The following is a 10,055-nucleotide window of genomic DNA, read 5'->3' as shown; positions in this document are numbered from 1 at the left end:
CCTTTTCAAGACTTCATCTATTTTTGACTGAAATAACCAGTTCGTTAATAGTTATCAAATCTTTTCCCTTTTTCATTGCCAAAGTCATTGTGTAGTACTCTTAGAACTTAAGATAATATACTCTTGGGGAAAACCTGCTATACCAATTCATTTTAGCAGGAGACATTATAGCATCCATATAAGATACAATTGACCCATAATTGAATCATAGAATTAAAATCAGGCAATCTTATTAGATTTAAGTTATGCTTTAATGAAACTAATTAGAAAGAAACTATAAGATTGTGAGTGTGCATGCGTGCGTGCGTGTGTGTGTGTGTGTGTGAATGTATGCATATGTAATCTGACCACTTCTCACTGCCTTCACTGCAACTGATCTGATATGAAGCAACTTCATCTCTTGCTTGGATAGTTGCAATAGCCTCTTAAATGGTCTCCTTCCTTCTACCCTTGCATGCCTAACTATAGTCTCAATAGAACATTCAACACAAACCAAAACTCCAATGGATTCATATTCTTCTCAATGTAAAGACAAATTCCTTATAATGACTTAAAAAACCCACCACTGTGTACCACCTCTTTGCTTTGTCATCTTATTCCCCTTTATTCTAGACTTCACTCATTCTGCTCCAGTAACTGGTTCCTTGCTATTCCACAAACATTTCAGACATGTTTACCTCAGAGCCTTTATTATGGCTGTTCCTTCTGATTGGAAAACTCTTCCCTCAGATATCCACACATGCCACATATCACTTTCTTCAATTCTTTGCTTAAATATTTTTTTTAATGATTACTCCATTTTAACTGCACATTCCCCACTAGACTTTCTGATATGTTTTCCCTGGTCCTTTTCTCCATAACATCTATCAACTTCTTTCATACTCTATCATTTATTTATTTTTCTCTTGTCTGGCTATTCCAAGTTGAATGTAAGCTCCAGCAGGGAAAATATATTTTCTTTTTAATTCCCTGAGACATCCTCAGGCACAGAGTAATCACTCAATAAACCTTAGTTGACTGAGTGAATGTTGGCTGCTTCTTTCTTCTTGAAACCCTGTTCTCTTGATTCTATGACCACTCTCTCCTGATCATTCTCTGACCTCTCTGTTTGCCATTCTCCCAGTTGCCTTTTCAAAACTCCATTTCTAGTCATTCTTTACATTTGGGTGTCCCCTCAAGATTTTTTCATGCTCTATTTTATTAACACTATGCTTCTAGCTCCCACTTATATCATAACTCCCAAATTAATATCTCCAGCCCATATGTTTCCTCTAAGATTCAGGCACTAAATATAAATTCATCTACTTACTTGGAATCTCCACTAATGTGTCCCAACAGCATTTGATACTCAAGATGTCCAAAACTAAATTATTATCTCATATTCACCATACCAGATCTTCTCCTTGTGCTCTGTCTCTAATCACTACCCCTAATGAGCAATCTAAGTATCATCCTTGAATTTCCCCTCATCTTATTACCCCTACTATTTCCTTAGTTACCAGTTTCTCTTGATTTCTTCTCTTCAATCTCTCAAACTATACCTTACTCTTTATTTCCACTACTACTGGAGGATATTGCAGCAGTGCAGGGAAATAAATAAAGAAGGCTTGAAGGAACTGGTCTCTCATATTTCATTCTTGGCACTCTTCTCATTCACATTGCTACTAGAGTATTTTTTTCCTAAAAATTAAATCTGACTAGATTATAACACTCCTTAAGTCCTTTCCGTGGACTCTCTGGCACCATCAGGATGGACCTCTTATTCTCTAGTGCATCTCCTTCACGAGTATTCTCACATCAAGCTCAAGAGCTTGTCTAATAGTTCCTGTACAGAAACCATAACCCCTGATTATAGATCCATGGAGAGATATGGAAGCGACACATGAAAGTCACATCAAAAAATCAAAACTGCCTGGCTAACATGGCTCTGTGGTTAAACATTGACCTATGAACCAAGAAGACACAGTTCAATTCCCAGTCAGGACACATGCCCAGGTTGTGGGCTTGATCCCCAGTAACAGGCGTGCAGGAGGCAGTTGATCAATGACTCTCACAATTGATGTTTCTATCTCTCCTTCTTTATGAAATCAATAAAAACATATTTTAAAAAATAAAAATTAATGATCCCTAAGCCAATAGAGAGTGAAAAAATGTGATAAAGAATGTTGGCTGCAGTTCATGACTGCAAACTCTTTCTTTATGATAATCCTGTAGGAAAAACATATAAGCCCAATGATGTAAATAGTTCTGAGGCTGAGAACTCACAGACTGATATGGAGGGGGCATTTTTGCATGGAGTGTCATTCAGAAAAATCATACAGTATTCTCCATTCCATGGTGTTTGGATTTGTCCTTCCAGTTGCTGTAGGTCAACCTCTTTCTTAGAAGTTAAACTAACTCTCCTCTTATTTTGATGTTCAAGAAGATATGGTCTTTGATCAATAACCTAGATTGGTTTGATATATTCAGAATCCTTAGAAATTGCCCTATAGTAATATACAGTTAGACACACAGAAATCATCCACTATAGAGTAAAATGGGTTCTTACACAATTTTCATTGAGAATTTCTTTTCAAATGATTTACCAGGAAAGAAGGTCTACACTGAAACCCAAAAATATGTGTTTTTGGTTTGGATGTGTCCATCCATGCAACTAAAGGCAATGCCTATCTCTAAGCAGAGCTCCTCTGAAAAAGTGTACTGAGCCAGGTCCTTGGTCAGCTTAAGTAAGAATTTCAGCACAGACTATGGACTTTCCTTGTGATCTTCAACATGTGTAAGAGCATCTGGGAGCAACTCAACAGGCTAGGAGAGTTCAGAGCAAAGATGTGAGAACTCTTTACCAAGCTTGAGCAGCAAGGTTAGAAAAGAGTTTGGACAGATGTTTTCATACTCTTGGTGGTCTCAGAGCATGGGAGAAGTGGATGTAACAGATACTTGGAGGTTAAAACAGCTTTGTTTCAAATCCCCCTCTACCACTAATAGCCTTTTTAGTTTGACCCAGTTCTTTAACCTCCTCAAGATTTCACTTCCTCACCTGTAAAACTAGAATAGTTATACTCATCTATACATTGTTGGAAGGATTGAGTGAGGCTATGTTGTGGGGAAATGCAGGGCACAGGGCTTGGCAAACAGTATGTTCTTGATAAATTATAGTTTTGCTCTACCCTTGCCCAGCCTGGGACTGTATGAAAAGTGAGTCTATAAAACCAAGAATCCTAACAATCAAAGCTGCCCTTTTTTGATGTGTCTTAGTTTTAATAGCAAGATCTTTGTTTCTGTCTCCAAACGACCAACTAGAAACAATACAAAAGGGAGACTGGGTGCTTTTTGAAAGGAAAGCCTATTTATAAAATGATTACTGAACCATTTTATAAATAAGTAATATTAGTTTTACTTTTATCTAAAAAATAATACATGCCCCATGTTTATTTTTATGTTGTTCAGCTAAGTGCTATTTAATATTTTTAAGATGGCAATATTCCTCAAATTGATCTACAAATTCAATACAATCTCTTTCAAAATCCAAGAAAACTTTGCAGAAACTGTAAGCTTATCCTAAAATTTATATAGACATTCAAGAGATCCAAAATACCCAAAACAATTTTGAAAGAGAAAAACAAAATTAGAAATCTCACATTCCCTGATTTCAAAACTTACTTAAAAGCTACAGTAGTCAAGACAGTGTGGTATTGGAATAAAAATGGGCTTAAAGATCAATGGAATAGAACAAGAGTCCAGAAATAAACCCACACATTTGTGGTCAATTAGTTTTCAATGAGAGTACCAAGCCTATTCAATAGAAAATAATAATCTTTTCAACAAATGGTGCTGGGACAACTGACTATCCACATGCAGAAGGGTGAAATTGGACCCTTGCTTTACACTATATACATAAATTAACTCAAAATGGTTCAAAAATCTACATGTAAGAGCTAATCAACAAAACTGTTAGAAAAACACATAAGCATAAATCTTGTGACATTGGATTAGAAAATGGTTCCTTTGATATGACACCAAAACCATAAAGAACAAAATAAAAGATACATTTGACATAATCAAAATTAAAAATTTTGTGCATCAAGAAATAGAAAAGAAAATCCAAGATCCAAGATGATGGCAAAGTAGGTGAAAGGTACACCCACCTCCTCCTAGGGCCAAACTGGAATTACAACTAAGTTATAGAATAATCATCCTGAATTACCAATTGAAGACTAGCTGAAAAGAAGTCTTATAAATGAGGATTTATGGAACAAGCCACACTGAGACTAGTAGGAAGGGCACAGATGCAAAAAGGGCTTGCTCCACTCCCACAGGCTGTGGCTGAGAAATGTGGAGTTTCAACCCCAAGCCAGGCTCCCAAGCTCAGAGCACCAGAGTCAGGAAGAGGTACCCACATAACATCTGGCTGTGAAAATTAGCAGAGATTCTGTCCACCAGGGAGAAGCAGGAGTCTGCCAGAGACCCAGGCAACCCTCTTAAAGGGCCAAAATATAAAATCTCCTTTGCAGCCACTCACCCTGGGCCCCAGCGGAGAGAGGATGGAGCAGACTAGCATCTCATGAGGGGAGACTATGGTTAGTGGCTTTGGAGAGGGATCTGAAGGGACAGCCACCAGGATCCATGAACTGAGTTATTCTCCCACACAGAAGACACCATCTTTCTTGGGTGGAGCACTCCCCTCTATATGGAGTCAGTCTGGGGGAATGTAATAACCCCACTCTCCCTGCCATCCCAGACAGTGGAGATTGTGCCCTGCTGAGGAACCTGGGTCGGGGTGTAGAGGTCTGGGCAGACTCAGGCAGTGTCAATGGCTGAGTTGTGTGGCTTTGGGCCAGGGTCCATTCCCCATACTCTCCTGAGAAGCTGACTGGTGCCTCCCCTCATAGGAGATCTACTAACCCCACTCTCTGGGTTCCTGGTGGTCTCATTCTCCTGACCCCAGGTGGCTCCACCCTGCCATGAGTTGGATGACACTAGAGTGTGGCCATTCCCCCTACCTTTCCCCAAGCCTAACCAGCATCTCCCCCATATGGGAGATTCACTAACCCCACCCTCTTGACTCCCAGTGGCACCACCCTTCTGAGATCCAGCTCTGTACAGAATCTGCGTCAGACTGAGTTGTGTGGCTCTAGGTCGGGGGACTTTTTTCCTTCACATGCCCAATCAGTGCAGAGCTCTCCTTCCACATGGCCAAATCTTGCTCTGTTTGGACCTGATAAACTCTGCTGGCCTCACCCTGACAATTCCCCCAGACACTACCACACCACAAAGGTGTGCAAGTAGCCAGCAGGTGGCAGCTAGACTTGGTATACTCTGGAACATTTGCTGAGGGGCCTCAGACCCAGCATTGGCACAGAGATTCAACCTGTATTGACCTGGTGAACACCATTGTTCATACCTGGTGACTCACTGAGAACTTACCTCAAGAAACTTGAGTACCACCTGAGCCACTTTTGGTGACTGAGCCTAACAGGCAGAGGCAAGTAGAAGGGGGTTTTGGGGGGTCTTGGGCCCACTGCTAGTAAAAGCCAATCTTGATGTGCAGCTTGGTCCTTCACACACACAGCCAAGCCCAGCAGAGGCAGTCACAAACTCTGGATTGCTATGTAGCTCCAAACAGGTTGCCCAAAGCCAGTCACAGACAGCATCTGACATTGGTCTGCACCAGAGTCCCTCCCAAGAGGCCCCCAAACCAACACACCCAGAGGTCAGCTTCAGACAACATCAGAGTAGAATCCAATTGACTTCACAAGCAGTATAAAAAGGAGATCTCAGCAGGCATCAGACTCAGCTGAGGCGAATTTTGCTTCCTGTGATCAGCACCTGCACTGCAGCTCATTCACTGTCATAGAGATTGAGACTCACATAAGCCAGCCTAAGGATAGATGCTACACAGAAACAGGCCAATAGAAATCAAGTCTCAATTACAACAGGACAGCCCACACAAACCACACAAGCACATTCCTAAAGCACCCAGCTCAGGTGATCAATGAGACTGTGCCACTGGGTCCCACAGGACACTTACTACATAAGGCCACCCTACCAAGACTGAGTCACAGCAGATCTACGTAACACATAGAAACAAACACAAAGAGGCAACCAAAATGAGGAGACAAAGAAACATGCGTCAAATAAAAGAACAGGAGAAATCTCCAGAAAAATAGCTAAATGAAATGGAGACAACCAATTTATCAGATATAGAGTTAAAAAAAAAAAAAAAATGGTTATAAGGATGCTCAAAGAACTTCATAAAAACTACAAGAAACTTAGAGAGAACTACAACAGCATGATAAAGGACATAGAAACCATTAAAAGGAGCCACCCAAAAATGAATAATACAATATCTGAAATTAAGAATACCCTGGAAGGAATAAGCATTAGGTTGGATGAAGCAAAAGATCAAATCAACAATGTGGAAGACAAGATATAAAAAAAAACACCCAATCAGAGCAGCAAAAAGAAAAAATAATTTTTAAAAATGAAAATAGTTTAAGGTATCTTTGGGACATGAAGCATAACAATATCCACATCATAGGGGTACTAGAAGGAGGAGAGAGAGAGCAAGGGGTTGAGAACCTATGTGAAGAATTAATGACAGAAAACTTCCTTAGCTTAGTGAAGGAAGAGACACAAAACTCCAGGAAGCACAGAAAGTCTCAAACAAGATGAACCCAAAGAGGCTCACACTACGACACATCATAATTAAAATGGTAAGGATTAAAAGAAAAGAAAGACTCTTAAAAGCAGCAAGAAAAATACAGTTAATTACTTACAAGGGAGCTCCCATAAGACTGACAGTGGATTTCTCAAGAAAAACATTCCAGGCCAGAAAGGATTGGTATGAAATATTCAAAGTGATAAAAACAAGTACCTACCACCAAGACTACTATACCCAGCAAGGTTATCATTTAAAATTGAAAGAGAAATAAAGAGCTTCCCAGACATGGAAAAGCTAAAGAAGTGTGTTACCACCAAACTAGTATTATAAGAAATGCTAAAGGAACGAAGAAGAAAGAAGAAGAAGAAGGAGGGGGGATGGGGAGGGGGAGAGGGAGAAGAAAAAGAAGAAGGAGGAGGAGGAGGAGGGGGGATGGGGATGGGGATGGGGAGGGAGAGAGGGAGAGAGGGAGAAGAAAAGGAAGAAGAAGGAGGAGGAGAAGGAGGAGAAGAAGAAGGGGAGGAAGTAAAAGAAGAGGAAGAGAAAGAAGAGGAAGGAGAAGAAGAAGAAGGAGAAGAGGAAGGAGAAGGAGGAGAAACAGGAATATAGTCACAAGAATAAAATGGCAATAAATACATACCTATCAATAATCACTTTAAATGTAAATGGCTCAAATGCTCCAATCAAAGGGCATAGGGTAGCTGAGTGGATAAGAAAACAAAACCCATATATATGCTGTCGGCAAGAGACCCACTTCAGGACAAAAGATACACACAAACTAAAAAAGGGATGTTAAAAGATATTTTATACAAATAGAATGGGAAAAAAGCTGGGGTAACAATACTTACATCTGACAAAATAGACTTTAAAACCAAAGTTATATTAAGAGACAAAGAAGGACACTACATAATGATGAAGAGAACAATCCAGCAAGAGGATATAACCATTGCACCCAACTTTGGAGTACCTAAATATGTAAAGCAAATATTGATGGATATAAGGGGGGAGTTTGACAGTAATACAGTCATAGTAGGGGATTTTCGTACTCCACTGGCATCATGGATAAATCTTTCAGATAGAAAATCAACAGAAAACAGTGGCCTTAAATGACACATTAAACCAGATGGATTTAATTGATATATTTAGAGCATTACACCTCAAAATAACAGAATATAGCCCATCCGGGAGTCGCTCAGCGGTTGAGCATCAGCCTAGGATCCAGGTGATCAGGGTTCGATTCCCAGTCAGGGCACATGCCCGGGTTGCGGGCTGCAGCAGATCAATGACTCTCTCATCATTGATATTTCTATCTCTCTCTCTCCCTTTCCCTTCCTCTCTCTGAAATCAATAAAGATATATTTTTAAAAAATTAGCAGAATATATATTCTTTACATGCGCACAGGCAACATTTTCTAGGATAGACCACATGTTAGGATACAAATCAAGTCTCAGTACATTTAAGAAAATTGAAATCATATCAAGCACCTTCTATGATCATATGGTATGAAACTAGAATTCAATCACAAGAATAAAACTGAAAAACATGCAAAGGCATGGAGGCTAAATAACATGTTTCTAAACAATGAATGGGTTATCATTGAGATGAAGGGAGAAATCAAAAGATAACTTGTAGCAAATGACAATAAGAACAAAACACCCCCAAATCTATGGGACATGTTGAAAACAGTCCTAACAGGGAAATTCATAACATTGCAGGCCTATCTTAAAACACAAGAAAAATATAAAATAAACAATCTAACTTTACACTTAAAGGAACTGGGAAAAGAACAACAAACAACCCCAAAGTGAATCGAGGAAAGAAATAATAAAGATCAGAGCAGAAATAAAAGAAATAGAGTCTAAATAAAAAACAATACAAAAGATCAATGAAACCAAGAACTTGTTCTTCTAAAAGATAAACAAGACTGATAAACTTTTAAGCAGGGTCATCAAGAAAAAATAAAGAGGACGCAAGTAAATAAAATCACAAATGAAAGAGGAGACGTAAAACTGAAAACAAAGAAATACAAAAAATCGTAAGAAAATATTACAAGCAACTGTATGCCCAAAATTTGGACAATCTAGATGAAATGCTTAAATTCCTAGAAACATACAATCTTCCAAAACTGAATCAGGAAGAATCAGAGACTCTGAATAAATAGATTAAAACTAGTACAATTAAAACAGCAATAAAAAATAAAAAAATAAAAATAAAAAAACTCCTAACAAACAAAAGTCCTGTACTGGATGGCTTCACAGGTGAATTTTAAGAAACATTCCAAGAAGAACTAATACCTATCCTTCTCAAAGTATTCCAAAATATTCAAGAGGAAGGAAGACTCCCAAGCTCATTTTATGAAGGCAGTATTATCCTAATTTCAAAACCGGATAAGGATACTACAAAGAAAGGAAATTACAGGCCAATATTCCTGATACACATAGATGTTAAAATCCTCAAGAAAATATAAGCTAACGGAATAGACCATGATCAAGTGAGATTTATTCCAAGGATGTGAAGAGGGTAAAAATCCACAAATCAATAAATGTGATACACCACACAAACAACATGAAGGATAAAAGCCACATAATCATATCAATAGATGCAAAAAAAGCATATGATAAAACCCAACACCCATTTATGATAAAAGTTCTCAGCAAAGTAGGAATACAGGGAACATACCTCAATGTATGTAAGAAGAAAAAATAAATAAACCTCCTTTTAAGTTCTTTAAAATATGTATGATCATAGAAAACAAAAAGTATAACAATTCCTGGATTTAAATATAATACCTATGAGAACTTTAAAAGATTTGTTGTGGCCCGGCCGGGCGTGGCTCAGCGGTTGAGAGTCGACCTAGGATCCAGGCGATCGGGGTTGGTTCGATTCCCTGTCAGGGCACATGCCCGGGTTGCGGGCTAGGCAGCCCATCAGTGACTCTCTCATCATTGATGTTTCTCTCTCCCTCTCCTCTCCTCTCTCTGAAATCACTAAAGACATATTTTAAAAAAAAAAGAAAGAAAGATTTGTTGGGGAGAGTGATATGGTTATGAGATTTTATTCCTTAAAAGTTTATTTACAGTAAAAATCAGTTGAGTTTTGAAAAATGCATACAGTCATGTAACCAACACAACAACCAAAATATAAAATACATTCAAAATAATGAACATAATCATCACTCCCAAAAGTTTCTCCAGGTCACTTTGGGTTTTTCTGTTTGTTTTTTTAACCCTCACCTGAGGATGTTTTTTCCATTGCTTTTCAGAGAGAGTGGAAAGGAGAGAAAGAGACAGGAAAGGGGGGCAGGTAGAGAGAGAGAAACATTGATGTGAGAGAGACAAATTGATTGGTTGCCTCCCACACGCTCCCTGACCTGGGCCTTCGATTGAGCCTGCA

The sequence above is a fragment of the Miniopterus natalensis genome, chromosome X (genome assembly GCF_054644295.1).
Source record: "Miniopterus natalensis isolate mMinNat1 chromosome X, mMinNat1.hap1, whole genome shotgun sequence".
In the NCBI taxonomy this organism is placed as follows: domain Eukaryota; kingdom Metazoa; phylum Chordata; class Mammalia; order Chiroptera; family Miniopteridae; genus Miniopterus; species Miniopterus natalensis.
The sequence above is the reverse complement of the archived record's forward strand: the minus strand, read 5'-3'. Positions refer to the sequence as shown.